The 26,421-nt window shown below is 48.9% G+C and overlaps 1 long non-coding RNA gene and 1 pseudogene across 3 annotated transcripts in view; one reads left to right on the top strand and one right to left on the bottom strand.

The window, feature by feature from the left end:
* Nucleotides 1-13,333, top strand: part of LOC150014372 (uncharacterized) — a 54,936-nt gene extending 41,603 nt beyond the window's left edge. For 2 of the 3 annotated variants that reach the window (XR_016509925.1, XR_016509926.1), the window contains exons 2-5: nucleotides 3,360-3,453; nucleotides 4,017-4,097; nucleotides 10,029-10,090; nucleotides 12,143-13,333. This is a non-coding gene — a long non-coding RNA (uncharacterized LOC150014372). The remainder of the gene's footprint in view (nucleotides 1-3,359; nucleotides 3,454-4,016; nucleotides 4,098-10,028; nucleotides 10,091-12,142) is intronic. The other variant, XR_016509927.1, reaches the window with a different exon arrangement.
* A 10,138-nt stretch (nucleotides 13,334-23,471) lies between these two features.
* Nucleotides 23,472-23,894, bottom strand: LOC150014371 (small ribosomal subunit protein eS25 pseudogene; annotated as a pseudogene).
* Nucleotides 23,895-26,421: the final 2,527 nt, after the last annotated feature.

Below are 26,421 nucleotides of genomic sequence, written 5' to 3'. Positions count from 1 at the left end.
GGGCTACATAATGGACAGCCTAGACCCGCCCGCTGACGGCCCCATTAAATGTGGTCGATTTTTTTTTTTTTCTGGTTCCTGGTGTTTTAAGCTGAGTGTCTCTGGGCAGGCATTCAAAGCCTGTTCCAGAGCTAATCTCAGAGGCAGGGACAGCGCAGGCCTGGCTGCATTAAATGGCTAAATCTGGAGCAGGGTGGGCAGAGCTCATTCGAGGAAAGAATAGCATCTCTGTGGTCTTGGGCAGCAGCGGTCACCAGGGCTGGCTGCTCTCCCTGTCCTTCAGGCTGTCAGCGGGGATCGTGGGGTTGTAGTTTGAGTGCGGGGAGTGGTCACAGGTGAAGACATTGAAGCTGGGGGCTCTGTGCCTTTGCTGTGTGTCCTCCAGGCAGTTGCTGACCCTCTCTGTGCATTGGTACAGGATGGGATTCAAGAGGTGCAGGGAGCTGGACAGTCTCTGTAGTTAAGGCTCTCAGGATGTTGGGGTTGGGAGGGCCTTGAAGGCTTGAGGGGAAAGTACAGGCCAGCCAGCAGGGCACAGAAACCAAAGGCTGGGCGTCTAGGAAGGTGGTGGTCATCGAAGGTCTGAGAGGAGGACCAGGATGGCCCAGTGATGGGGAGCTGGGGGCAGGAGAGACTCAGGCATTGGAGCCAACTGCCCGTTGGCATCATGTAATTCTAGTCGTCTTCTCTCACTGGGGTTAGGACCCCAGAGCAGGATAGGCTGGAAGCTCAGCTGAGCTGGTAGGTGATGGGGAGGAGAGGGGCTAAGCTCAAGACAGGGTGGGAAACACCTATTGCTGAGCCCAGGGTGGGGAGCTGGGCTGCTGTATTCCCCTGCCCCAGGCCAGAGCCTGGAGAGGAGGTGAGCTTGCTGAGGAGCGATGGGGCCCCAGCTGGGGCTGGGGACACTGGGACTGGGAGCAAGGCAGGCCTGGTGGCAGTTCATGCCACACAAGAGCCAGAAAAGCCCTTGGATATTGTTTAGTTACTTGATTGAGAAACAGGCTCAGAGAGGGAGCTTGCTGAAAGTCACACTGTGGCAGAGCTGGGACTATTATATCTGGGTCAGATCTGTTCTCTGCTAGACGGAGAGCTCCTGGGTAAGGAGCCTGCCTTGGCCCTCTCCACAGACTTCCTGGACCCTGCCTGTACTTGGCCTGTAGACTCATCACTCCCGGTCTCTGGGTGAGGGACATCTTCATCCCTTGAGGTGGGGAAAGACTGTCCAGAGGCATGGGAATGACCAGGAGCTGGTGATCTAATTCCTAATCCCATTTTGGCCATCAGCTTGCTGGGTGGTTTTGGTCATTCTCTCTCTCTGGGTCTTCGGTGTTTGCATGTGTGAAATGCAGGCGATTGGCCTGGCTTGGGGTGGGGGTGGGGGGGTGGGGGGGTCCTTCCAGATGTAGTCTGGGCTCTTTGCAGTGCTTCAGGGCTCCTGTTTGGGCCCCTCTAGCTCACATCCTTCCTGCCCCTCATCTCTGCCTGGTCTCACCACATGTCCTCTCTAGTCCCCTGGATTCACTGTGAATCCTTACTCTTGCCTGCCACTGAGCTGCACCCTCTGAGTCGTATTGAATGCATTCCGTACGCTCCCATGCTGTTTGCTGGGCAATTGCCAACAGAGAATCGACAGTTCAACTGGGGAGACTGGGGAGGCAGACGTGGGCTCAATACAGCGAGGGGTTGTGTGACTTTCCTATTGCTGCTATGACAAATGACTACTGTCTTATTGGCTTTAAACAGCATAAATCTATTATCTTATAATTCTGTAGGTCAGAAGTCTCACTGGGCTAAGATCCAGGCATCTGCCCAGCTGCGTCCCCTCTGGAGGCTCTAGGGAAGAATCTGTTTCCTTGCTTTTTTCAGCTTCTAGGGCCCATCCACATGCCTTGGCTCATGACCTGCTTCTTTGTATCCAAAGCTATCAGTCTAGCATCTTCTAGTCTCCCTTCCTGATTCTGACACTCCTGCCTCCCTCATTTAGATGGGCCCAAAGTAACCACAAGGGACAATCCAGTCTTTTGACATGCCGAATCTTTAACTTGAGCACACCTGCCAAGTTCTTTTTGCACATCACAGATTTTGGGGATTAAGACATGAGCATCTTTGGGGGCCATTATTCTGCCAACTACAGGTATCACTATAGTCCCTGCTTCCAAATGATCTGGTGGCACAAAAATCCTGCTCAGGCCTTTCTTGGGCCACTCTTGGCTTTTAATCCCAGTTCTTCCAGCTGCGAGCTGCACAGCCGTGTATGCAAACCTGCCAACTGCTCTGAGCATCTGTAAGTAAAGGATTTTAATACCCAACTCAGAGCCTTGCAGTGAACGTTCAAGATATGTGGGTATCTAAACTGGGTAGAGCAGCCATTCAATAAATGATGGCATGTTTCAATTTATAGATGCCCCACAACATGCCTTCTGGTTCTGGGTTGACTGCAGTGGATGGGCAAGGACGGGGAGTAGATGAGGCATGGGTCTCACCCTGCCCACCCTGCAATGCCATCCTGGGGTTGGGGGCATGGTGTAGAAAGGTACATGCACTGAGCTGTCTGGGCCAGGCCTAGCCCCTCCTGTCTTGATCTAATTTGTTTATTCATGCCACTATAATTTGCTGAACTCCTACAGTGGTGAATAGGACAGGTAAAGGCACATTCCTGTGTGTGTGGGGGGTAGGTGGGTAGGAGTAGGTGGCACACTCAATTAACAATAAAGCTATTATGTACACAGAAAAACCCCAGCTTGTTCAGTGTTAGAAAGGATAATGTGAGAGAGTAGGGTGGTCCAGGAAGTCTTTCTGCTATGACATTTAAGCTGAGTCCTAAAAATGGGAAAAGCCAGGACTGGGGATAGTTGGGTTAAAGCATTGATCTAGGTAGGCCTTTGGAAGAGCATGTGCAAAGGTCCTGTGGCAGGAAAGAGCTTGCACATTCAGAGGCTGGTGTGGATGGAGCAAGTGTCCAAGCAGGAGAGTAATTGAGAATGAAGTGAGAGGGAGTCAGGGCTAGGCATGCCACGAATTTGGATTTTGTTTTAAGGATGAAGAGTGGAAGGTTTAAAGCAGGGGTACCTGATAATTTATGTTTTTAAAGCTCACTCTATGTGCTTAACTAAAAATTATTGTGAGGTAGAGGGTAGGCTGTGGGGGTGAATTGTATTACTGGTTTTAATTATTTACTTCTCTCTGTGGGAGGATCATTTATGCCTACTCCACTGACTTCAGATTTATTATGTGATTTGCTTTGGTCAATAAAATGTAAGCAGAAGTGACACATGCTATTTTGGGCAGACTCTTAAAGGCCTTACATGATTTGCCATGTCTCTTTTCTTTCCTCCAAAACAACTGTCATGTTCTAGAAGGAGGCTGCTCCATCTCTGCAAGTTACAGAGTGAAGATGCCATGGATCAGAGCAACATATGACCAGCAATGAATGGGCACTGTGGCCAAAAAGTAAGTCTTTGCTCCTGCAGGCCACTGAGACATGGAAATCATTTATCACTGGAGCACAGTCTAACCTGGTCCAATGAGGTCTTGTGGGTAGAACAACTAATTTTTCTGGTTTTGACTTTAAGTGGAGAGAGCAGAGGAAGACCTGAGTTTAGTCTTGGGAGCAGTTGGAAACCTTGAGGCACCAAGGTGAGCAGAAGGAGCCTTGGAAGAGGAATCGCTGGCTCTGGCTTTTGTCTCAGCTCTGCCATCACACATATTTATCAAATACCTCTGAACACTTTCTACTGCCACCAAGGTGACAGAGAACCAGGGTCCTCTCTTCTAGAGCTTACAGTCTTATGGGAAGTGAGCCCCTGAACAGGTGTGAGGAGCCTTATGAAAGTGGAAATGAGGTCATATTCCTTACTGTGGCCCTTGAGGCCATGCTGACCTTTGACCTCTTTGACCACATCTTCCATCTCAACCCTTCTCTCTGTGCTCTGGCAAGTTCTTGAATGGGTCTGGTTTACTACACCCTCAGGGCCTTTGCACATGATCTTTTTGTTTTTTTCTTCAAATCTCAGGTTTATCATCATTTCATCAAGGAAGCATTTCTGACCCTCATGACAAATTCAAGATGTCCTTATGGCACTTATGATTGTGCAGTGAGTAAGAATCCTCTCCCTCAAATTAATGTGTTTAAGAAATGGAATACCTATATTTTTATGTCTTATTGGTCTATTTGCCTTTCCTTGTATTAATACCAACTATCTTAATTACTTTACAATGTCATCATATTCAATGGGTTAAGTTCTTTAACTTTGTTCTTCTTTAAGATTGTCTTAACAATTCTTAACCTTTGCATTTCCATGAAAAAAGTTAGACTTAACTTGTCAATTTCTATCAAAAAGCCTGTTAGGATTTGGATTTGGATCACATTGAATCTACAGATCAGTTTATGGAGAATAGTCTTATAATATTGAGTCTCTAATCCATGAACATGGTATACTCTTCTACTGATTTTAAGTCTTTAATTTCTTTGAATAATGTTTTATAGTTTTCTGTGTAGAGCTCTTATACATCTAATTTTAGATTTATTGTTAGTTATTGATATTTTCTATTCTATTATAAATTGCATATTTTTATACTTCATTTTCTAATTATTATTATTGGTACAGAGAAATGCAATTGCTTGCTAAATTGACCAATTAATTTTAATTATTTTAGATTTTTAGCGGACACAACCACATTGCATCTTGCTTCTTCCTTTATAATCTTTATGCCTTTTATTATTATTATTATTATTATTATTATTATTATTTTAAACCTTATTGTTCTGGTTAGGATCTTTAGTAACAATGTTTAATAGAAGTGGTGATAGTAGACACAGTTGCCTGATTAACAATCTCAGAGGAAGGTTCTCAATATTTTACTACAGTAGTCCTTTGCTATATCGCAGTTCACTGTATCGCGGAATTTTAAAAAATATTATATTTATCATGGATTTTTCTCTATATCATGGGATTTTGCAGTACTGTATATGTATGTTAAAGTTACGTAGGTTTAAGAGTGTAGAATAAATGTGAGGTTCCTACTTCGTGGGGGGGGGGGTCTGGAATGTAATATCCGCGATGAGTGAGGGAATACTGTATTAGGTATGATGTTTGCTGTGGTTTTATGTTGATATCTTTTATTAGATTAAGGAAATTTTCTATTTTTTGTATTTGCAAAGAGTTTTAAAATCATGAACTGGTGCTGAATTTTATCAAATGACTTTTTTGCATCTACTGAGATGAATGTAGAATTTTTATTCTTTATTTCCTTTATTCTATTAATATGGTCGATTACAATAATTTATCTTTAAATGTTAAACCAACCCTCTCATTCCTGGGAAGAAAAACCTGAACTTAATTATGACTATAATAATCTTTATACATGGATACTTGGTCTGCTTGTATTTTGATAAGGATTTTTGCATTTATCTCACTTAATTTTTATAAGAATTCTCCAAGGAAGAAAACTATTAGTATTTCCACTTTAGAAATGAAGAACTGAGCCTTAGAGGGGTTAATTAATCATGAGAGAATTTGAACTATAATTTCCTTTCTTGCAATGTTTTTATATCAAAGTTTTGCTGGCCTCAAAAATACTATTTAGAAATACATTCTTTGGAATGGCTTAAGATTGGTATCATTTATTCCTTATATTTTTGGAAGAATTCACCAGTGAACCCATCTGTGCCTAAGATTTTCTTTGTGAGACATTAAAAATGGGTGTTACCTTTAAAATATGTAGGACTATCCAGATTTTGTATTTCTTCCTCTGTCAGTTTGTTAGCTGAGTTCTCTGAGGAATTTGTCCAGTTCATCTAAATGATCAACTTCAATAAGGAAGATATTATGTAAAACTTTATACAATATCTTATTAATTTAAAAATCTTTTTAATAGCTGTAAGTTCTGTAGTTATGTCTCCTTTTCTCGTTTTAGATTTTGGTTATTTATGCCTTTTCCTACACAGAAGCAGCTTCAGGAAGCTCAATAAAGCTGCCCAAGGTCCTAACCACCCACATACTAGCCATTTTTACCCTAGTGTCTTGCTATCTCCTTGGGTTCTCCCTGGAGGTGAGATTTATAGATTTTTCAGGTCCTAGGAAGCTGTCTGGTTTTCTTTTGTCCTCCTGTAACACTTGATCTTGGGGAAATGTAGTGTGGGGCTGATCTTTCTCACACTTTCTACATCACTTTTCATTACTGCTGACTTTCCCCAAATCTCATATGCCACCCCACCACACACTGACAAACTTATCCTTACATCAGCCCAAAGATCTTTACATAATCTGAGTGATGAGAGAGTTTGCTTTCTCTCCTTACATAATCTCTAGACTTGCTCCATGACCTCATGTTTTGACTCCCCTTTTGAAATTCAAAAGCCAGGCAGAGGCCCCTATTTTCTCTTTCTGCTGTCTCATTGCTTTCTTGAACTCCGTCAGAGGCCAGAGCGATGGGGTGAGTGGATAGAGGTGAAGCTTGGGAAGTAGGCAGGTGGGCTTGAGTAAGTCATTTAATCTCTAAGAGCCTCAATTTCTCCAGTTGTAAAATGAAGGTAATGACCCCGGTCTTGCCTTGCTCATAGCGTAATGAAAATGGATCAAATGAATGCTCAAAAGCAAGGACACGAAGAATAGTTTATTGTGAACTACACCTTGTATTCAAAGAGTATACATATACACACACACTATTTAAATAATAATAATTATTATAATTAATACAGTGTATATTAATTATAAAACAGATGCCTGTGTCCACATCACCTAGCTCAAGAAATTACTTTACCTTTGAGACTCTCAATGTCCTATTATCATTTTTCCAAAAGGTAATCAACATATTGAATTTTGTATTTGTTATTCTCATTCTTCTTATGGTTTTACTTTTTAAAAAGCTAGCCCTTAAAAAAAATAGCCCTTAACAATGTATGTTTTTTAGCTTTGTCTATTTTTGAGTTTTATATAAATGAGTCCTTACTATATGTCTTCTTTCCTGTGACTTGCTTCTTTCATTCATCACTGCATTGTGAAATCCATCCATATGTTTGTGTGTAGCTAAAACATTCATTTTTCACTGCTTAATAATATTCCATTATAGAAATGTACCACAATGCATTTACCCATCTCCTAGTTGTGGACATTTGGATTGTTGGATTATTTCAAATAATGCTATTGTGAACATTCTTGTAGATGTCACCATACCATAGCTGTGACCTAATGCAGACCGAAGATTTTCTTTACGCATGAAATTGCCAAGTCTTAGTGTGTGTGCATATGTAATTCAAAAATATTATTTTCTAGATGCATTAATTTACTGTTACTGCCATAACAAATTACCACAAACTTAGTGGCTTAAAAAACACATTTATTATCTTACAGTTCTGTAGACAGAACTCCAAAATGATCTCACTGGGTTAAAATCAAAGTGTTGTCAGGGCTGTGTTCCTTTTGGATGCTCTAGGGAAGCATCTGTTCTTTGCCTTTCCAAACTTCTAGGGGCTGTCTACATTCTTGGCTCATGACCCTTCCTCTCTCTTGAAAGATGGCAATGCAGCATCTTCCAATCTCCCTGACTCTGAGGCTCCCTCTTTCACTTATTAGGCCTTACATTGGGCCCATTGGGATAATCTCCTCATCTAAAGGTCAGCTGTTTAGCAACCTTAATTCCATTTGCAACCTTAATTTCCCTTTGCCTGTAACCAAATACAGTATTCCCTCACTTATTGCGGGTATTACGTTCTAGATCCCCTCATGAAGTAGGAGCCTTACATTTATTCTACACTCTTAAACCTACGTAACTTTAACAACATACATATACGGTACCGCAAAATCCCACGATATGGTGAAAAATCCATGATAAATAATTAAATATAATATTTTTTAAAATCCTGTGATACAGTGAGGCCATGATAAGAGAACCATATTGTATACGTATGTTGTTAAAGTTATGTAGGTTTAAGAGTGTAGAATATGTTTAAGAACATAAGTAGTGTTTTATAAAAGTGTGAAATAGGTTAATAAGGGACTGGGAATGGTTTATAAGTGTGTGGGAAGGGTTTATAAAGCCTTAAAATATATATAAATACTAAAATAAATGTAAGGTTCTTACTTCGTGGATTTTCACCTATTGTGGGGGTTCTAGAACATAATACCTGCGATAAGCGAGGGAATATTGTATATTCATAAATTCTGGGGTTTGGAGGGGAGGCATTGTCCTATTCACGACACTGGATAATGCAAACTCGTTTGTTAAAGCTGCTGTGCCTGTTTACACTTCCGCTAGCAGAGGCCCATTCCCTTTGTTCCTGTGAGACCTACTTTTTACTATAATTTCTTATTTTGAAATAGTTAAAAATTCATAGGAAGTTGTAAAAATAGCACAAAAGTGTACCTTTCACTTAGCTTTTACATGTACTTTTAAATTTTCTCTTTCTCTCTTCTCTTTCTTTCTTTCTGGTAAAGTCCTATGAAATGTTATCATATAGATTTGAGCAACCATTAGCACAACAGGGATACAAAGCTTAGAGGTCGCCATGTGAAAGCAGGTCCTGGAGGCCTCACGTGGGTAAGAAGAATGGCTCAGAGCCAGGGAACATTCGGGGGTGAGGCTGTGAGAGAGGAAAGGGAAGGTCACGGCCCTCAAGGTGCTGATTCTTGGGGATGCAGCCCTGCCCACGAAAGACCTGGTGAGGGTCACCTTGGCTGAGTCCTTCCCAGTGCACCTGAGCGTGCAGGCATCAGGGAGAAGCAAGGACTTTAACTCTTCCAGATTAATCCTGCTAAGTTGCAACAATATTGATATGCTATTATTTTCCATCTTTATTCATCCCCCGGCGAAGAAAGAACGACTCCCCCCAGGCCATTCATAATTGAAAAATGCTTTTAAGGCCTTTACGAGTTGAATACTAAATTTTGTGAGGTGCCTGCTTTATCGGGCCTCCAGTCACCGATGATACATTTACTCCCTAATGTTCTTTAAGAAAAGGGGCTTGAGCGGCATGATGGATGGGACCGATCAGAATCAATGTTCTAGTGACTCCGTTGGCCAGGTGGGTCTGGGCTGCTCACTTGGGGAGACAGACTGGACAGGGGACTGGCTCTCAGCAAGGGACATGGGTGAGGCCTGTTGGCTGACATTAGCCTTGAACTGTGGCTTATCATTCATTCATTTGTTCACGCATTCATTCAATAGATTCCACCAGATGCTGGATACAGAAGTGGGTCAGACCCAGCTCTGTCCTCAAGGAGCAGTAGAGTGCATGTGTCTAATGAAGGGGGTATGCTCGGGGCCTGGGAGCAGGAGGGGAGGCTGGTTTTGCATGGGGAGGAGCTGGCAACCAGGAAGAGCTTCAGCCCAGGGGGACATTTTAGTGGTGTGCCATAAAGGTTTGTGGTGTGAACGGAGGAACTTGCCAGGGCGAGAAGGGTGCTCCTGGTAAAGAGAGCAACCTAGGCAAAGGCATGGAGGTGAGACCCATCCCGGAGCGAGGAGCTAGAGCCACTTGACTTCTTCAAGAGTCACCTGATGACTTCAGAGGTGGCCAAAGCTGCGATCCTACTGATCCAAGTCAGAATCCCAGAACTGGCAAAAACAGAAACAGAAACTTCAGAGAACTTCTGGCTCAACCCATTTAATTCTGATGGACAAATCAGGCCCAGAGAGGAGAAGGGACTTTCTCAGGGTCTCGTAGCTGGGTAATGTGAGGGGGGAGGAGGGGAGGACCCAGGGGTGAGCCCGTAGCTGGGATTCTGACCACACAGCTGTGGCCTCATAGGGACCAAAGTTCAGCTTTGCCATTGACCTTGGGCCTCAGTTTGTTTTTACATGCAAACTTGGTTCATGACTCCTCCAGCTCCCAAACCCTATGAAGCCCAGAGAGTGTATAAGTGTTATATTGGGTCACACATAGCTAGTCAATGACATAGGTGGGGGGAGGGGTGTAAGAAAAAATTTAAGTGAGAAAAAGTGGATGGTGGGAGGAGGCCAACATTTGCTGAGCACCCTGGACAGTGGGCTCTTGATTTGTATCTTCTCTTTTCATCTCTTACTAGCCTTGGTGACACGCCATGAACTCCCATTTTGCAAATGAAGAAACGAAAGACTTTGAAGTGAGGTGAGCTGTCCAAGGTCACGCAAGAAGGACCCAGCATTTGAAGCCTGATTTTGAACACTTTATTTCAAAGCTCATGTGCTCCCCACTGTCCTGGGCTGTCCCTGCAGGGGCCTCAGAGAGAGAAATATAGACAGATACAGAATATCTGCCTCTTCTATGGTTCCAGTGTCTCTGACCACCACCCATGAATGTTAAAGCCTGTGTCATGTCATTTCATAAAGTGACCAGGTCGTCCTGATCATTTATTCTTCCCTGAGGAGGTCATTGCTTAGTCTTTGTCCAAAGACCTGGGGGTGAGGTGGTGGCCATGGAGAGGGCAGCAGAGAGAGTAGAAGGGGAGGGCCCAGGGCCTCAGATCTTGATGTCTACCTCCTCTCTGGACCAGCCTCTCTCCCCTGGGCCTGCTGAGGACCTGAGAGGCCTTGGTCTGGCCCAGGCCTGACATGGGGAGTGGAGGCGGCCAGGCCTCTGACCTCTGCAGTTGGTCTCAGACCTTGTGGTTGAGCTGTGGCCTTGGTATTTGAGTCCTGTCTCCCTGAGTGACGCCACCCCAATGGGGCCAGCACTGAGTGGGAAGACATGACAAAAGAACCAGTACAGCCCACTGTGGACAGTGCATTCATACAGGATGCCCAGGGGACTGTGGGAACCATCAGAGGGCTTCCCAGAGGAGGGGGCATAGAAGCCAAGAGCCAAAGCACGAGGAGGAGCTGGCCAGTGACAGGAGGAATAGCATGTGCTATGGACCAGAGGTGAGCAAGCACTTGTCCTCCACACCCTCCTCCTACAGGCTGCCTGCCCTCAGTGGCCCTCCACCTCTTCCCAGGAGAATCCTGATTGTTAAATATGCCTCCCTACCATGGAACTGTGGCCCTCTGAACTCCAACAATGGGCCGTCGGCATTTGTATGAGTGAGCTAGGGCTGCTGGAACAAACTTCCATCGACAGCAGATGTTTATTTCTCATAGTTCTGGAGGCTGAAGTCCAAGATCAAGGTGCCAGCCAATTAGTTTCCTGATGAGGGCCCTCTTCCTGGCTTATAGACTGCCACCTTCTTGCTGTGTTCTCACATGGCAGAGAGAGAGAGAGAGAGAGAGAGAGAAAGAGACAGAGACAGATCTTTCTTCCTCTTCTTATAAAGCCACTAATCTTATCATGAGGACCCCAAACTCATGACTCAGTCTAACCCTAATTACCCCCAGAAGTCCCCATTATATTTAGGTATAAGGGCTTCAACATATGTATTTGTGGGGACACAATTCAGTCCATAGCAGAACAGGAGCACATGGGAGCTGGAGGGACCCATGAACACTGTGTTCAAACACCTAGTGGGTGCCTAGGACACACTTGTTACGTGGAAGAAGGAGTCCAGCACACTCCTATCAGATGGAGACACAGGCTGAGCTGGGGCAAAGGCCATGTCCAGTGTCATGCTGAAGGTTCGTGATCAACCTGAAACCTGACCTCAGACCTAATCTGGGCACAAGATGAGGTTCTAGGTCCCATGGGGTCCAGCCAGGGTCAGATGCTAGAGGCAGAAAAGGCCAGGTAGGTCTGCAGTGCTCTCTCTTCCCTCAGTTCCACCTTTACCCTTGTATTCGACAGTGATTTTTAAAGTACCTACTATGAGCTGAGAATCAACACTGACAAAATGTCTGATTGCATGAAGCCTATCCTAGTGGGGAGAGAGAGGCAGACAATAAATGGAATTAATAGTTAAAACTGATAGAATGCCATGGAGAAATATAGAGCAAGACAAGAGGGGCAAGGGATTGATGAGAGGCCAGGAGTTCTTACAGACGGGTGTGCCAGGGAAAGCATCTCTGATAAGGTGACGTTTGAGAGAGACCTGAAAGGACATATGGGGGTTTTAACAGATTCTTTGATATTCTTCCCTTCAAGAGATAGAGTTTAATTTTCCTCCCTTTCCATGTGGATTGGGCTTGGAGACTTACTTCGAACAAGTGAAATGTACTAGAAATGATGGCATATGACTTCTGGGTTGGTTATAAAGTACCTTACAGTTTCCAGCTTAATCTCTCTCTCTCTCAGATCACCTACTCTGGGACAGCAGCTGCCATGTCATGAGGACACTCAAGCAGCTCTGCGAAGAGGCCCACCTAGTGAGGAATAACCCGTTCTGCCAACATCCAGTGGGAAGCTGAGGCCTGCTGCCAACAGCCACGTGAGGGCACTGTCTGGGAAGTGGGCCCTCCAGCCCCAGCCGAGCCTTCTGATGAGTGCAGCCCCTGTTGACATCCTGACCTCCAAGAGCCTGAGCCAGACCCAGAACCCCTGGATTCTTGACCTACAGAACCTGAGTGATAATAAATGTTGGTTGTTTTAACCTACCAAATTTGGGGGATAATTTGTTATGCAGCAATAGATAACAAATACAGAAGGGGAGGAGCCAACATCTGGATACCCTGGAAAAGGGATCCAAGCAGGGGGACAGCAGAGAAAAAGGTCCTGCACCTCCATGCAGGGACAGTGGAGACTCCACCTGGCTTAGTCCTTGTCTGTTTGATCCTGTTTCCTCATTTGTCAAATGGAAGAAGCAATACCTCTCTTGTCCCTTTCAAGGGACATTATCAGAGAAATTCAATTACAGACCTAGGAAGGCACAGAGAGGAGGACTTGCTGAGCCACACAGGTGATTACAGCCCGCCTGAGATGCGAGCTAGCTCCACTGTGCAGGCACCTGCTTTGCTGTGGCTGCTGATTTCTGACCCCTTCCCAGACCTCCTGGATGAGACTCCCCAGAGGAGGATCCTGGGAACTCCACATTTTATGTACCTGGGGCTCAGAACTCACAAGACATCTGATTTTGGATTCATACACACAGTTGCGAGCTGCTGCGCCATCCCCAGTTTCCTCAGGCTCCCTGCAGTTCCTGATCTCTCTCAGGACACCTGGCCAAGACCTTCTCACCCTCAAAGTGTATCTCAGGTTTCTGTCCCCCTTCCCCAGTGCCTAGAGTCAGAGCTTCCTGCCATGGACTCACTGCAGAGCCCTGCTCTGGCTTTTCTGGCAGAAGTGTTCTAATCACTTGTGCTGTGGCTCTTGAACATGGCGTTGTCATTATTTGTTTAGAATGGGCGACTCTGAGATTGGAGAATGTGTATGATATTCACTGTGTAAGCCCAGAGGTCAGCATGGGGCCTAGTGCCCGACAGGCCCCGAGGAAAGTGTTCTGCATGGATGGAAGATGAAAGGATGGGGAGACGCTTGGAAGAAAGGGGGAGAAAGGAGGAAGGATGAGAGACAGGGGAAGGGATGAGAGGATGACCTGGAGGAAGGATGAGAGAAAGGATGGGAGGAGGAGGAGGAGGAGGAGGGATCAAAGGAGGTGTGGGAGGAAAGAGGAGGAGGATGGGAAGAGGAATAGAAAGAAGATGAAAGGAAGGGTTGGACAGGGATGAGCGGGGATTGCAGGAGCCTGCGAGGACAGATGGGAGGAAGACGGAGGGGAGGGATGGGTTGACGAATGAATGAACGAGGACACAAGTGGCTGAACACAGTCTATCCAACCACTGTGCCTCTGTCCACCTCCACGGACCTGCCACTCGCTGAGACTCCGACAGGCCCGCTCAGTTAACCAGGCCTGTTTTACTAACGCGCCCTCTTCTGCAGCAGAGGCAATTAGAGCCCACGGTGGACGCTTCTCCCCAGGCAGCCCCACCTGCCCTGTCCCGTCCCATTAACTTCCAATTCAACAGCCATCCCCGACCTGCAATGTATAATGAAAGACATTCAAAATATATCCAAATGGCATGAGTATTGATTTATTAATGCTGGGGAATGTTGCTCTAATTGAATTGAGATCCAGGAAGTAAGTTAATGCAGCTGACGGTGCTACAGGAATTGAATTACCCCAGGGCCCAGAATTATTACCTTTTCACTCTCTTTGTTGTCAGTGGGATAAATAACAAATCAATTGACAATTCACCCTGGTGGCAAAAAAAAAAAAAAAAAAAAAAAAGTCACAGAGCTCTGAACTGAGAGCTGGGGAATGGGTGTGGGTGAGGGGTGGGGAGCTTCCTGGAGGAGGTGGAGTGGGAAGGGGAGAAGAGATGAGGGTCTGTCTCCAAGCCCAGAGCCCTCCCTTCCCTTCCTTCTCTAGTCCAGCAGCCAGAGTTTCCTAAAACACTGACTGCCCAGACTGAGCCACTGCTCACTGAGAACATCCCCAAATACACTCTGAGGACCAGAGAGGGAAAGACTTGCCCCAAGTGGAGTTTCCCCATCATTCCCTCCACCTCCCTGGCCTCGGCTGGGTGTGCATTTCCTGGTTGTAAGCTCTATTCCTGAGGCCTCTTCAGATGTGTGCTTTGCTCCCTCCTGCTGCATCCTGACCACTCCCCGCCCCACCCGAGGGTCCTCTGTTGTCCAAGGCACCCACTGGGCAGGGAGGGCTTTGAGGACTGAAGGTTGAAGCCTGAATGTTCCCCGCACCTGGCCACTGAGAGATTCATGCTAGGAATCTGGAGACTTCTCAGAGGACGAAAGACTCTGGTCTGCTCCATCATGAGGAAGAACCTCAGGAGTGTGATTTCAGCTGGCATCTTCCTCAAAATCCCTTCCTCCCATTCTTCTTGAGCATCCCCAGGTGTCTTCTAGCCTCACACCTGCCTCTCCTTCCATGGGACACCTTTTAGGGGAATAAATGCCTCTCCAAAACAAAGGGCTTTGGCAAGAGAAATACTTGGCGTGAAAGCCCAGCTCTGCTTGTTGTGAGGTTTGTGGCCCTAGGGAATTGGGTTCACATCTCTGAGCCTCAGTTTCCCCACCTGTCTAATGATAGCAAAACCCCTTTGCGCCTCATGAAATGGTGGCTCTGAAGTGCTTCAGCAAACACAGAGCTGTTGATGACAGCCAGCGGCTGGCGAGTGTCTGCCAAGGACCACACGCTTCTCCCGTCAGACGCCTCCAGCCATTGGCTGCCCAGCTGGCCTTGTTCTGGTCAAGGAAGAGAAAGGCTGAGTTAATTAAATCAACAGCTAACAGTGCAGGTTACCCACAAAAGTGAACTTTAGTGCCCCTAAAACCACTGACCAAAGGAGGGCTGGGAAAAAAATGAAACCACAGTTGGAGTAAAATGGAAAAAGAAATCATCAGCTCTACATCACTTCAGCTGGCCACAGGTATCAGCATATTAATTGGTCTTTGACTCGATTTGGCTGTGGGAGTCAGGGCAGGCTGTGGCTTCAGGGAGCCCAACTGGGCGCCATGAGGCTGGCCGCAGGGCAAGCTGGGAGGGCGGCTGGCCACAGGGACGGGAGGCGCGGGGGGAGGAGGGGCAGGGCTGGGGCCTCCACAGGCCCAGGAAGGCCGGGTGTGCACTTGTAGGTGTGAGCGGCTGGGTGGGTGTGAGTGAGAGTGGAAATGGGTGTGGGTGCCCTTGTGGGTGTTGAGGAGCTGGAGGCATGTGGCCGTGGTGAGCGAGCACCGTCACTCAAACTGCTTGGCACATCAAAAGCTCTTGATATAAATTTGTTATTTTCTGATTTTCACAACAGCTTGAGCTAGAAGTTGGTAATTCCATGAAGAAGGTGGAGGAGGCTCACAGATATAGGCTCTTGCCAGGTCCCTCGGGCAGGCATCAACGGCAGTGGCAGCAGTAATGGCAGAGCCCATGATAATGTAAGCTCATGCTTAGGAAGTGACCGGTTGAACTCAGAGCACAGTACCAGGCACAGAGGAGCATGAAGGAATCAAGATGAATTTCCTGAGAATCAGAATCTACTCCCTGGACAGTCACCACTTGTGCTGGCCTGGGCCCTGCTCTCCCTTCTGATGGCTTCTCTAGAGCTGACCTGCAGGAGCAAGGCCTGGGGGACCCCGCCCCCCATAAGTTCCTGCAGGTCCCAGCCAACTCTGGGTGTTAACAGTTCTACTGTGGCGAGTGAGTTTCTTTCTGCTGTAGCTGCTGCTCTGACACTAGTGACCCGTGGAAGCCGTGACTGTGCCCAGCTTTTCCGCTCGCTGCCTGCCTGTTGGACGTGCTCATGGAGCCAGCAACAGCAAGCTGTCTGTCTGAGGGGCATCCCCAGTGCTGGGGAAATGTCCAGTGGAGCCCACGTCACGAGAGCCTGGATACACATGTGTCCCGCATGTGGACATGGGCCTATGCCAGAGAAGGTCTGGTCGGCTCCCCAGGCCTTTCTGTCAATTCTGGGACATTGTGGGCAAGAAGGGTGCTTAGATCACCTTTCTGCCCCTAAGTTCACAAACAAAGCAACTGAGGCACAGAGAAGGGTGGAACTTGCTTGAGGTCATAAGGTCACACAGCAAGTCAAAACCCAGGGCTCCAGGTTTCCAGTGTCATGTATTTTCCTCTCAAACTTCCATGCTTCCAGGGGTCATGTTGGTGACAGTTCTAGCTGCAGAGTGGCGACTGGCATTGCTTCAGCGTCATGGAGGGAAGAAGGGGTGCTGGAGACTGTGACAAATTGGAGAGCCCACACCATGTCCCAGCAGGGCAGCCGCTGGCAGCCAGCCAGCACTGTGCAGGAAGGTGCGCCACGTTTTGCCAGAGCTTCTGCTTTCTCAAGAGAAGCTGAAAAGTTGGGTTTTTACGTGAGGTTTTACAATTTTAAATGTGGGCAGAGCTCACAAAATTTAAAAGCATGGTGACATGCAAAGCAAAAATGACACTTTTGCTGTCTGTGGGCTGCAGGCAGTGACTCTGGGAATCTTTTTCTGTGCTCGGTGGATAGGACTGTGGGAGGAGGTGAAAGGCGGGGTGCTGCAAAGCGGATTTGCTCTGAGGCATTGCTGACCTGCTGCACCCATTCATTCACTCCTTCATTCATTTACCCTCTTGTCCCAGAGGATCCTGAATGAACCCAAGCTCCCCAATATCCCAGCAGCCAGGATGGGGACAAGGAAGGATTCTGGAGCCTGCGGGAGCCTGCTGGTGCCTCTCTTGGCATCTTCCTGGAAGAGGGTCGAGGCTTCCTGGGCTTGACAGAACGTGGAGCAGAGCCCACAAAAGGCAGATCCAACCCCTAGTCCTGGTTCCATTCCTACCACGGGGATTAAAATTGGGAATCAGACAGACCTGGGTTCAAATCCTGACTCTGCCAGTGACAAGCTGTGCGACCTCTGAGCCTTGGTAAAGAAGACAGTGCAGATCCCTGGCGTGTCCCCTTGGGGGCTGCTTATTGCAAACTCCAAGGCTCTACCTAAGGGCTTCCCCTGACTGTGTGTGAGGCAGGTACTCACAGGCCAGGCTGCAAGTAAGTGCTGGAGCGTGAGTGCCCTTCGCAGCCTTCAGACACTGAACCCCAGGGTGTCAGTGGACAAATGTCCCAGCTCCTTCACCCTTAGTTTCGGATAATCCCCAAGGGGATGCGTTTCAGTTGTCCACAGCGGCAGTTTGCTTGATGGCTCACCCCTTCCTGGCTTTCTTTCCTTCCTGGTCTCATTACCCCTCTTCCTTACCAGTGTTTCCTGGAATCATCTCCCAAATAAACTACTCACAGTAAACCCTGTAAGAACTGCTGCTGGGAGACTACGAGCCTCCATTTACTAAGCTGTCAAATGGGTACAGTTAATATCTCTTCAGAATTGCTGTGAGGGTAAAACAAATTACCACACATGAGATGCCCCAGAGCTGCTGGGCATGTGGGAAACCTTCCTTCAGTAGGAGGTAGCTTTGATTATTATTGATGATATTGTGATATTGGGGCTGACCCCCAGGTGCCCAGGCCAGGCCCATTAGGGCAGTGTTGAGGTGGGAGCCTGGCTGCCCCAGCAGGGCCTCGGGGATTCACTGAGGGTTCAGCATGGAAGGGCACCCCCTCTGTGGTGGGGAATGTGGAGTCAGTAGCAAAGAGGAATGGGTCCCCAGGGAGCCCATCAGCACCACCCCCACCGCCAGGCTCAGAGCTGTTAGTGAAAACGGTGCTAATGGGGCTGGGCCCAGCTGTCACTGCTGAGGGGCAGGTGTAGGGGGGAGAAGAGAGTCCTACAGCCTGGCTCACCCAGTGGCCACCCAGCACTCCAGAGAGGCTGGATCTGCACAGGAGGTTTCTTGGGGGCGGGTGGGGGGCGGGGAGGCTGGGCTACCGCAAGCTGTTTCCCTGGAAGATCAACTCTAAGTCTTCAACCTGCCCAGATTCAGGTAGGTTCTTGAGCCAGGACCTTGGGCAAGACACTTCCCCACTCTGAATCTGTTTCCTCCTCTTTAAAATGGAACTAATGATAATACTGACGTTCTTGGGTTGTTTTTGAAGAGTTAGTAAACTAAAACTGGACCAGAGAAGCGTGAGCAAGAAAAGGCCTCCCTGAGAAGTACACGGCCTGACCTCCCGACCCAGCCTCTGCCCACCCCACTCTCTGCCCTGCTACCCTGAATGTTGGGGCTGGGGCACTAACATATCTCTGGCTTCTCTGCCTTTGGTCTCAAACCTCATGCTACCTCACCAGGGGACTATGGTTGTTACAGGACCTTTATGTCCAAAGAATGCGGCTCCCCAGAGATACAGGCTGGGAGCACTCTCCAAAGTATGGAGTAACGTCCAAGTGGATTTCTTGCCCTCCATCATTGTCATTTCCTGTGCCCACATCCTGAGGCGTCCTCACTCTGCATCCCGTCCCTGCGTCCTGGGACAGCTGTCCCCTGCTTCACTCCCACCTTGCCCCTCATCCCCAATCCAGAACTTGAACATTTGCAAAGCCGCTTTGTCCACACAGCTGTCTCTCACCAGCTCCTTGGAGCTGGCCTTGGAGGTTCTAGGCTGCAGTTAGGATTCCCATTTTGCAGATAAGAAAACTGAGCAGGGCCAGGACTAGCGTGAGGCAGGCAAGGTGTCCCTGATGTGAAGTTCTGGGAAGCTGCCATTATTTAGCCCCAACCTGGCGCTGGAAGGTACCTGAGAGTGGGTGTCCCTGTGGCCCTGGCTTGGCTCAACCTGGTCCTCAGCTACAGGCCCTGCCCAAGTCTCTCAGCGGGGAGGGGCAGAGCTGGCCGTGGAGGTCATTCTCCCGACCGCTGGCTGGGTGGTGGGTCTTCCCTTTGCACCAAGGTGAGGGGGAAGGCTTGTTAGTATGGAAAATGGCCCTGGAAGAGGAAAGGTGGAGTCTGTGGTTCTGTGGCCCTGCGTGGGGCTGGGGCTTGGTGGGATACAAGGTCTGGAAGTACACAGGGTTCTGCAGCTCTGCCCGGGGAATGGCTGGGAAGGCTCCTGACTGCCACTGTGGCATGATGCCTACCGTGTGTGTGTGTGTGTGTGTGTGTGTGTGTATGTGCACGCATGTGAATGTGCATGCAATTCTAGTGATTAACTTCCTGAAGGAGGGGACCACCCTAAATGGGGGTACTAGTGTCCTGAGGGGCACTAGTGTCCTAGGAGCTGTAAGAGCAGAAGGCTCTCAAGGTGCAGGTCTCTTTAGCCAAATCTGGTAAAGCTAAAAAAGGCACAAAATACATTAAGTGCTTTATACGTATTAACTCACTGAATGCTGACAAGGGCCCTCTGAGGTATGTGCACTGTTATTATCCCCATTTTCCAGATGAGCAAACTGAGCCTCAGAGAGACTGGCCTGTCCAAGGCCACTTAGCCACTCAGTGGCAGAGCTGGCTCCTCCGACTGTGGTCTTAGCTGCCATGACTTCCTCCTCTCCCTTTGGAAACAGCCTGGGGGTGGTGAAGTGTATCGGGGAATTCAGGGGAACTTTCCTTGTAAGAGCAGCACAACCGGAAGCGAGGCACGTCATTGCCCATCTAGAGGAGCCCACACTGCGGGACAATCCAGCAGTCCTTCCCACAGTGACACAGTGAGGGCAAACAATGCTACTGTGTGCTTCACACTGAGGGCGTATACTCACTGAGAGATGTGATTTTCCACTGTGTGCCTGGGACCTTTTTATATGAGAAAAAACAAAACTACACGCGTCTCACTAAGTATTGAAAGGGCTGGAAGATTCCAGACCCAGTTGCAGCCTGTGACTAGTGCTTCTCAGAGGGAGGCTGGGGGTGGATGGAGAACCACCTTAGCCACGAGGAGAATACTGCTACAACCAGCATGTGTTATTTTTGTAATTACACAGGAAACTTGCTTTTTAAAAGAAAAGCTATTAAAGAACCTTCAAAAGGTGGCTTCAGGACCCCTCCCTGTTTGACTCCCAGAACCCCTTGGGGAAGCTCCTGCCTCAACAGCCTGGCTGACTCAGGTCTCTCCCTACGCAGAGGGCAGAGGCCTGTCACAAGGGAAAACCTCCGGGTTTTTTTGTTTTTTTTTTTTGTCCTGCTCCGCCCACCCTTCGGGCTGCAGCAGCTGAGGGGTTGGGGTTGTGGCACCCCATCTTCCATAGTAGTTGGCGGGGCACTGGGCCAGGAGCCAGGACTCTGCCTGGAGCCCCTCTGTTCCCCTCCTGCCCAACCCAGACCACCTGTGTGAGTTTTGGGCTATTGCTTTTATCTGGCCTCAGTTTTTCACCTGCAAAATGGGAAAAGTACCCTTCCCAAGCTGGGGCTAAGAATGAAATGCACTTGAGAACTATGAAGACAGCTAAGGTTTGAGGGATAACTGTACTTTTTCTTTACTAGTAACTTTTAGACCAAAGAGGGATTTGAATTCTGTTCTACCGCTGACCCGATGTGGACATGGGGGTGACCTCTCTAACCTCAATTTCTTCATCTGTAAAATAGAAATAAAAGTAAATCACTCACAGGGTGGCCACAGAAATTCAGTGAGCTAATTCGGGAAGCATTCAACATGGTCCCTGGCGCACGGGCTCCCTAAGTGGGGGCCACGATGAGGAAGGAGCAAGGAGCTGCCTGGTGTGCTGGGGAGCAAAGGCTCAGGAGAAGGGACACTCTGGAAGTTGGGCCTTCTCTCTGCCGTGACTTGGAGAAGGGGAACCAGGGCTGGGGTGTGGCAGGGGGAGTGTGGCCACTATGGTGAGTCCCGCAGGCCAGCCTGAGGGCTGCTCTCCTGCCACATACTGGCCAGCACACTGGGGAATGGAGAAGTAAGAGTCCTTTCCCAGGGAGGGCCAGACAGGCAAGCCAAGGCTGGAAAAAACCCTTTGGTCCGTGGAGCCCAGGGGTGGGAAGCACTAGCCCCAGGTCTGGTCACTGCACCCCTATGGCCCCAGGCCCCAGGCTCTCCAGCTTGGATCTGTCAGGTCAACCAAAGCCAGGTTAACCTTCCTGAGGCCCAGCCCGACCAGCCCCTCTGCTGTTCTGGCCTTTCGATGGCTTGCTCATGTCCGCAGAGTGAAGCCTCATCCAGCTCTCTACGCTGACCTTCCCAGCCTGCCTCAGTCTGACCTCAGGCTCCATGGTGTGGCTGAGGGGCAGCGTGAGGCTTGGCCTGGCCCGGAGTTCTCCTGGGCTGCTGGTGCGGCCACCTCCCTTCCCCAGCCCTGTCCCAAGTCCTCACCGCTGACTCTTTCCTGGGCTGGGTCTACCATGGCTCTTGTGACAAAATCAGCACACTCCCTCATGTGAGGACAGCACTTCCCAGTTTACATGGCTCAACTGTAGTCCATGGCACAGAGACATGGGAACTGGGACCCCACAGTCATGGCTCTGGAGACGTGCTGCCCGGTCGTCCTCCAGGAGATCCTGCCATGGGGAGCATGGCGGCCGAGGGCCCGGCTGCCACCTCTTAGGATCCAGCCCCATGTTCGCACCCAGGCCAACTTCCCTCCTACCCAATGCCTGAGCGGGGCCAAGGTGTGGGGCCTGACTCCTGGTCTGGCGGCTCTTCCTGCCTACCCTGCTCCCCCTCCCTGTTACCCTTCCCAGTATGTCTTCTCATGTCTAATCCCACTATGATGGCTACTTATCAGAGGGCCATTTCACAGATGGGAAAACTGAGGCTTAGTAGTGGGAAGTGACCTACCCAAAGTCACATACCAATTACGGCCAGAGCCAGGTCCAGAACTAAGATTTCTTCCTTCCATCACGTCCTCCCACTGCCTTGCCCCCCCCTTTTTAAAAATTTATTTGTTTGTTTGTTTATTTATTTTATTTTTAGAGAGAGGGGAAAGGAGAAAGAGAGAGAGAGAGAAACATCACTGTGTGGTTGCCTCTCACTCACGCCCCAAACTGGGGACCTGACGTGCAACCTAGTCATGTGCACAGACTGGGAATCGAACCAGCGACACTTGGCTTGCAGGTCGATGCTCAATCCACTGAGCCACAGCAGCCAGGACCATGCCTTGCCCCCTTGATTCAATACACTGAGTTCAAATGCCAGGGCGGCCTTCCCCACTGGCAGCGAGGCTGGCTCTGGAGGTATTTGACCCAGAAGAGACTCTTACCTTAAATCACAGCAGTGGTGGGGGACTCAGGCCCTGCTGCCCATCCAGGGTCCTGCTGGGATCTAGGCAGGGTTCTCTCCAGGGAGTGTGAGAGCAGGTTTTGCAGCCTGGCTTTTAAAGCAACACGACATCATTAAATCTGTGATGGAGCCCAGGCCCTAATGGCTTAGCCACGACTCTCGGGCGCCATTCCTCACTTCTGGGGAGGGCAGGTCAGAGGCTGGGGGATGGATGGTGGTGGAAGCGCTCTGGGGACCCTGATCTTGGACTTGGCGAAGAGGCCTCCTGTGGGGGCGCTCTATCTGACCAGCTCTGAGTTTTGCTATCGAGGCATCAAGTTTTGACTGGGCAAGGCCCTTGTAGAGCCCCCGCTGTCATCTACAGAGGGAAACTGAGACCCAGAGCGGTGATGGGACTTCCTCAAGGCCATACGCTGAATCAGCACTAGAATTTTCCTGCCTGTCTTTTCCTTTTCAGAAATGCCTCCCGCACTTCCCACCCCCTCTCAGCATCTGACTTTCTCCCAGACCTCCACCACACCTGGACAGTCTTCAGTATCCCCTAAAGGAGACGAGCTCTCTGCCTCTCCCAGGAAGAACACAACCTAGGAGGCTTGTTCCTATTGGCATGGCTCTGCCCATCAGAGTTCTTCATTTCAGCAGGGGGTTTCTATTTATCACAAAAGCACACACCCGATTATACACAGTGATATCATTTTTGTCTCTGTTCTCCAGATAAGCCACAAGCCGGTCACTGAGACCTGCAAGGCCCTGTGAGGGTGGCCCTGCACACTTCTTTGACCTCCCTCCCTGGCGCCACTGTGCCCTGATCTGTGTGCTCTGGGCCCCAGCACCCCCCTCCAGTCCCTCTAGTGCAAACCCCTTCCCTCTGCAGGGCTCTAGCTGGTCCCTCAGCTGCCACCCTCTGATCTTGTGCCTTACCAGTGGATTTCCACTCACACCCTGCTACACCGCAGCTTCAGGGCTGTGCCCTTGGAAAGTCTTCCTAAACTGGGGTGAGGCCCCTGGCATATGTGCTCCTGCCACTGGATCCTGATTATCTTATTATTATTATTATTATTTTTGATTTAATAAAGTTTTATTTTTCAAAATGTACAGCTTGTGGGACCTGTTATTCATGCATCTTCACCAACACCTGGGGCATCCCCACCTTTGGTGTTTCTGGTGTAAATTACTTGAGCTCTGTGCTTTGAAACTAGTTTAATAAGTCCTTTACTAAGGAGCTCCTGAAGGGCTGCCCTGGCCAAGGAACCGCGGATCTTCAGTCGCTCAGAGACAACAGCCAGGGTTATAAGCTTGTAGTTGGGAACTTCTTTACAGAGTTTGTCGTATGTTGCTTTGTCAAACAAGACTAGGTTATTGAGTTTGTCCTGAACTTTGCCTTTGGACCACTTCTTTTTGGCCTTGCCCCCAGATTTGTTCACTGGGTCTTTGTCTTTCTTGGCTGACATTCCAGCATCTTTCTTCTTCTTCTTGTCCTTGGGCGGCATAGCGAAAGTTCTGGAGCAGCTGCTACCACCTTTTCCTGAGAAGATGTCGGACAAAAAGCTGATTTTCTTATTATAATGATATGCATGTTTCCTGTGTCTATCTCCCCTGGTCTAGAGCAGGCTCCCAGGGCAGGGACTTAGCTCATAATGAGGAAGGAAGGAAGGAAAGAAGGAAAGGTCGAAATGGAGAATCAGGAAGTAGAAACATAGAAATAGAGACAGCGCTGATGGCTGTGGCTCAGTTGGTTGAGTGTCGTCCTGCAAAGTGAAAGATCATTGGTTCGATTCCCCATCAGAGCACATGCCTGGGTTGCAGCCCCGGTTCCAGGTTGGGGCACGGGCGAGAGGGAACCTATCCATGTTTCTCTCATACATCAATGTTTCTCTCCCTCTCTTTATCCCTCCTTTCCTCTCTCTTTAAAAATAAGTTAAATCTTAAAAAAAAAAAAAAAAAAAAAAAGAAATAGAAATAGACAGTCAAGCTCACAGAGAAGAATAACCCCATACGGGCAAGATAGTTGCTCAAGTTAGGTTCCAAATTTGACTTTGAGCTTCCCAGCAGCCAAGGCAAAAAAGGAAGATATGGTCAGTTACATCAGTGCTGGTCTCAAAGGAGGAAGCCCACCAGTTGCCCAGGGGAAATCCAGCTCTCTGTGGGAAGGTGTGCTCCGTGATGGGGCGGTTGGTGTCCTAGCAGCCCTCTGTGTATGCACTAATGAACTTCCCAAGGCAGCTTCTCATGCCACTTGTGGGTGAAAGCTGAGGAGAGGATATTGAAAAGTAGCTGGGAGACAGCGTTTCTGCAGAGAGCTATGCAATGGGGCCAAGGCTCTCAGAAGATTCTAGGCTGTGCTCCAAGCAGATGCCTCGCCAGTGCTCTTGCCTGGGAGAGAGGCCACCTTGGCAGTGAGGTGGAGTGTGGAGGTGGAGAGCGGACTTGAGTCAGCCTCACTGGCCCCCCTTTGCCAGCTCTGTTGTTCCCCACCAGTCACCTCACCTTGCTGAACCCATGGTTCCTTCTTCCTCTGTAAAGTGGGGATTTTGTAGGACTGCCCTCTGAAGGATGCTGGCAAGGTTCAATAAGGCAGCGCACATCAAGAGATCAACACAGGAGTGTCCATCAGCATCATTGTCATTAGAGGTGTCAGGGCCAAAGCCAGAAGGTTCCCACACAAGAGTCAGACTTGATGACAGGGGTATTTGCACGTGGAATGAATAGCCCGGGGGTACATTTCTTATGGTGGGGTTGGAGGCATTGTTGCTCTTCAGCATCTCCTATGCACCTGGTCCTACACTTGGTTTCCTGGGAAGGGAGTAAACTGAGGCACAGAGGTACAGCTCAGGCTTTTGTGTGTTGGGAGAGACAAAATACACCCATCTGGGAAGAGGAAAGTTCTAGGTCCTTCAGGCCATGGGAGGGCCTTGAGTTGTTCTGGACAGGGCAAGGGGCCAGGAAGGGGTCCCGGTGATGGACTAGCAGGGAGGAAAAGATTTGGGTCCCAGAAGGAGGGGAGAAGGTCATTCCAGGTGCAGAGTGTGTTCAAGGGACAGCAGAGTGACAGTCACTGGTGTGGGACCCTGTACAGGCTGAGTTCTATTGCACATGCTTACAGTCTCAACACATGGAGTCCCCACAGCAGCCCTATGGAGCCAGCACTCCAATTTCCACTTCAAATATGAGGAAACTGAGGCACAGGGAGGTTAAGAAACATGCCCAGGATCATAGGTTAGTGTCTGTCTGCTCGGACTGGGTGGTTTAACCAACAGAAATTTATTTCTCACAGTTCTGGAGGTGATAGTCTAAGATCAAAGTACTGGCCAGTTGAATTTCGTTCTAAGGCCTCTTCCCTTGGCTTGCAGGCAGCTGCCGTCTTGTATGTGCCCCTCTGTGTGCATGCGTGGACACACAGAGAGAATGAGGACTCTGTTGTTTCTTCTCAGAAGGGCACTGATCCCGTTGGATAAGGACCCCAACCTTATAGCCTCATTTAACCTTAATTACTTCCTTAGAGGCCCCATCTCCAAATACAGCCATACCGGGGACTAGGGCTTCAGCATATGGATCGAGGAGGGCGCACAAACATTTGGTCCATAATAGCTAGGAAGGGGCCAAATTGAGATCTGAACCCAAACCATCTGTCCACAGCCCTGCCCCTGAAACACACTTGTCAGAGGGGGAGAGGGAGCAGCTGGGGTTCAGGGGCTGCAGCTGAGGCCAATCAGGGACAAGGAGAGCGCAGAGCAGGCAAGGGCGGCAGCGGCCACAGAGACGCAGGAGTGGGAAGGTCAGGGATCAATGGTGGGTAGGGGAAGCTGGTCTGAGCAGGGTGAGGGGCTCATTAGCAGGAGGCCCAGCTGGCTGGCTGCTCCAGACCATGAACTTGGCAAAGGGCAGCAGCTCAGGGGCAGAGAGTGGCCTGTTCATGCAGAAGGGGATCCCCAGGGGCCCCTAGCCAGATCAATGAGGGCAGCCAGGTCGATGAGAGCTCAGCAGGCCCTGGGGGTGAGACCTTGACCCCCCTCAGACCGGAGGATAACAACA

This window comes from Furipterus horrens, unplaced genomic scaffold (assembly GCF_987537825.1).
Source record: "Furipterus horrens unplaced genomic scaffold, mFurHor1.1.pri manual_scaffold_3, whole genome shotgun sequence".
NCBI lineage: Eukaryota > Metazoa > Chordata > Mammalia > Chiroptera > Furipteridae > Furipterus > Furipterus horrens.
This window is presented reverse-complemented; position numbering and strand designations above follow the sequence as displayed.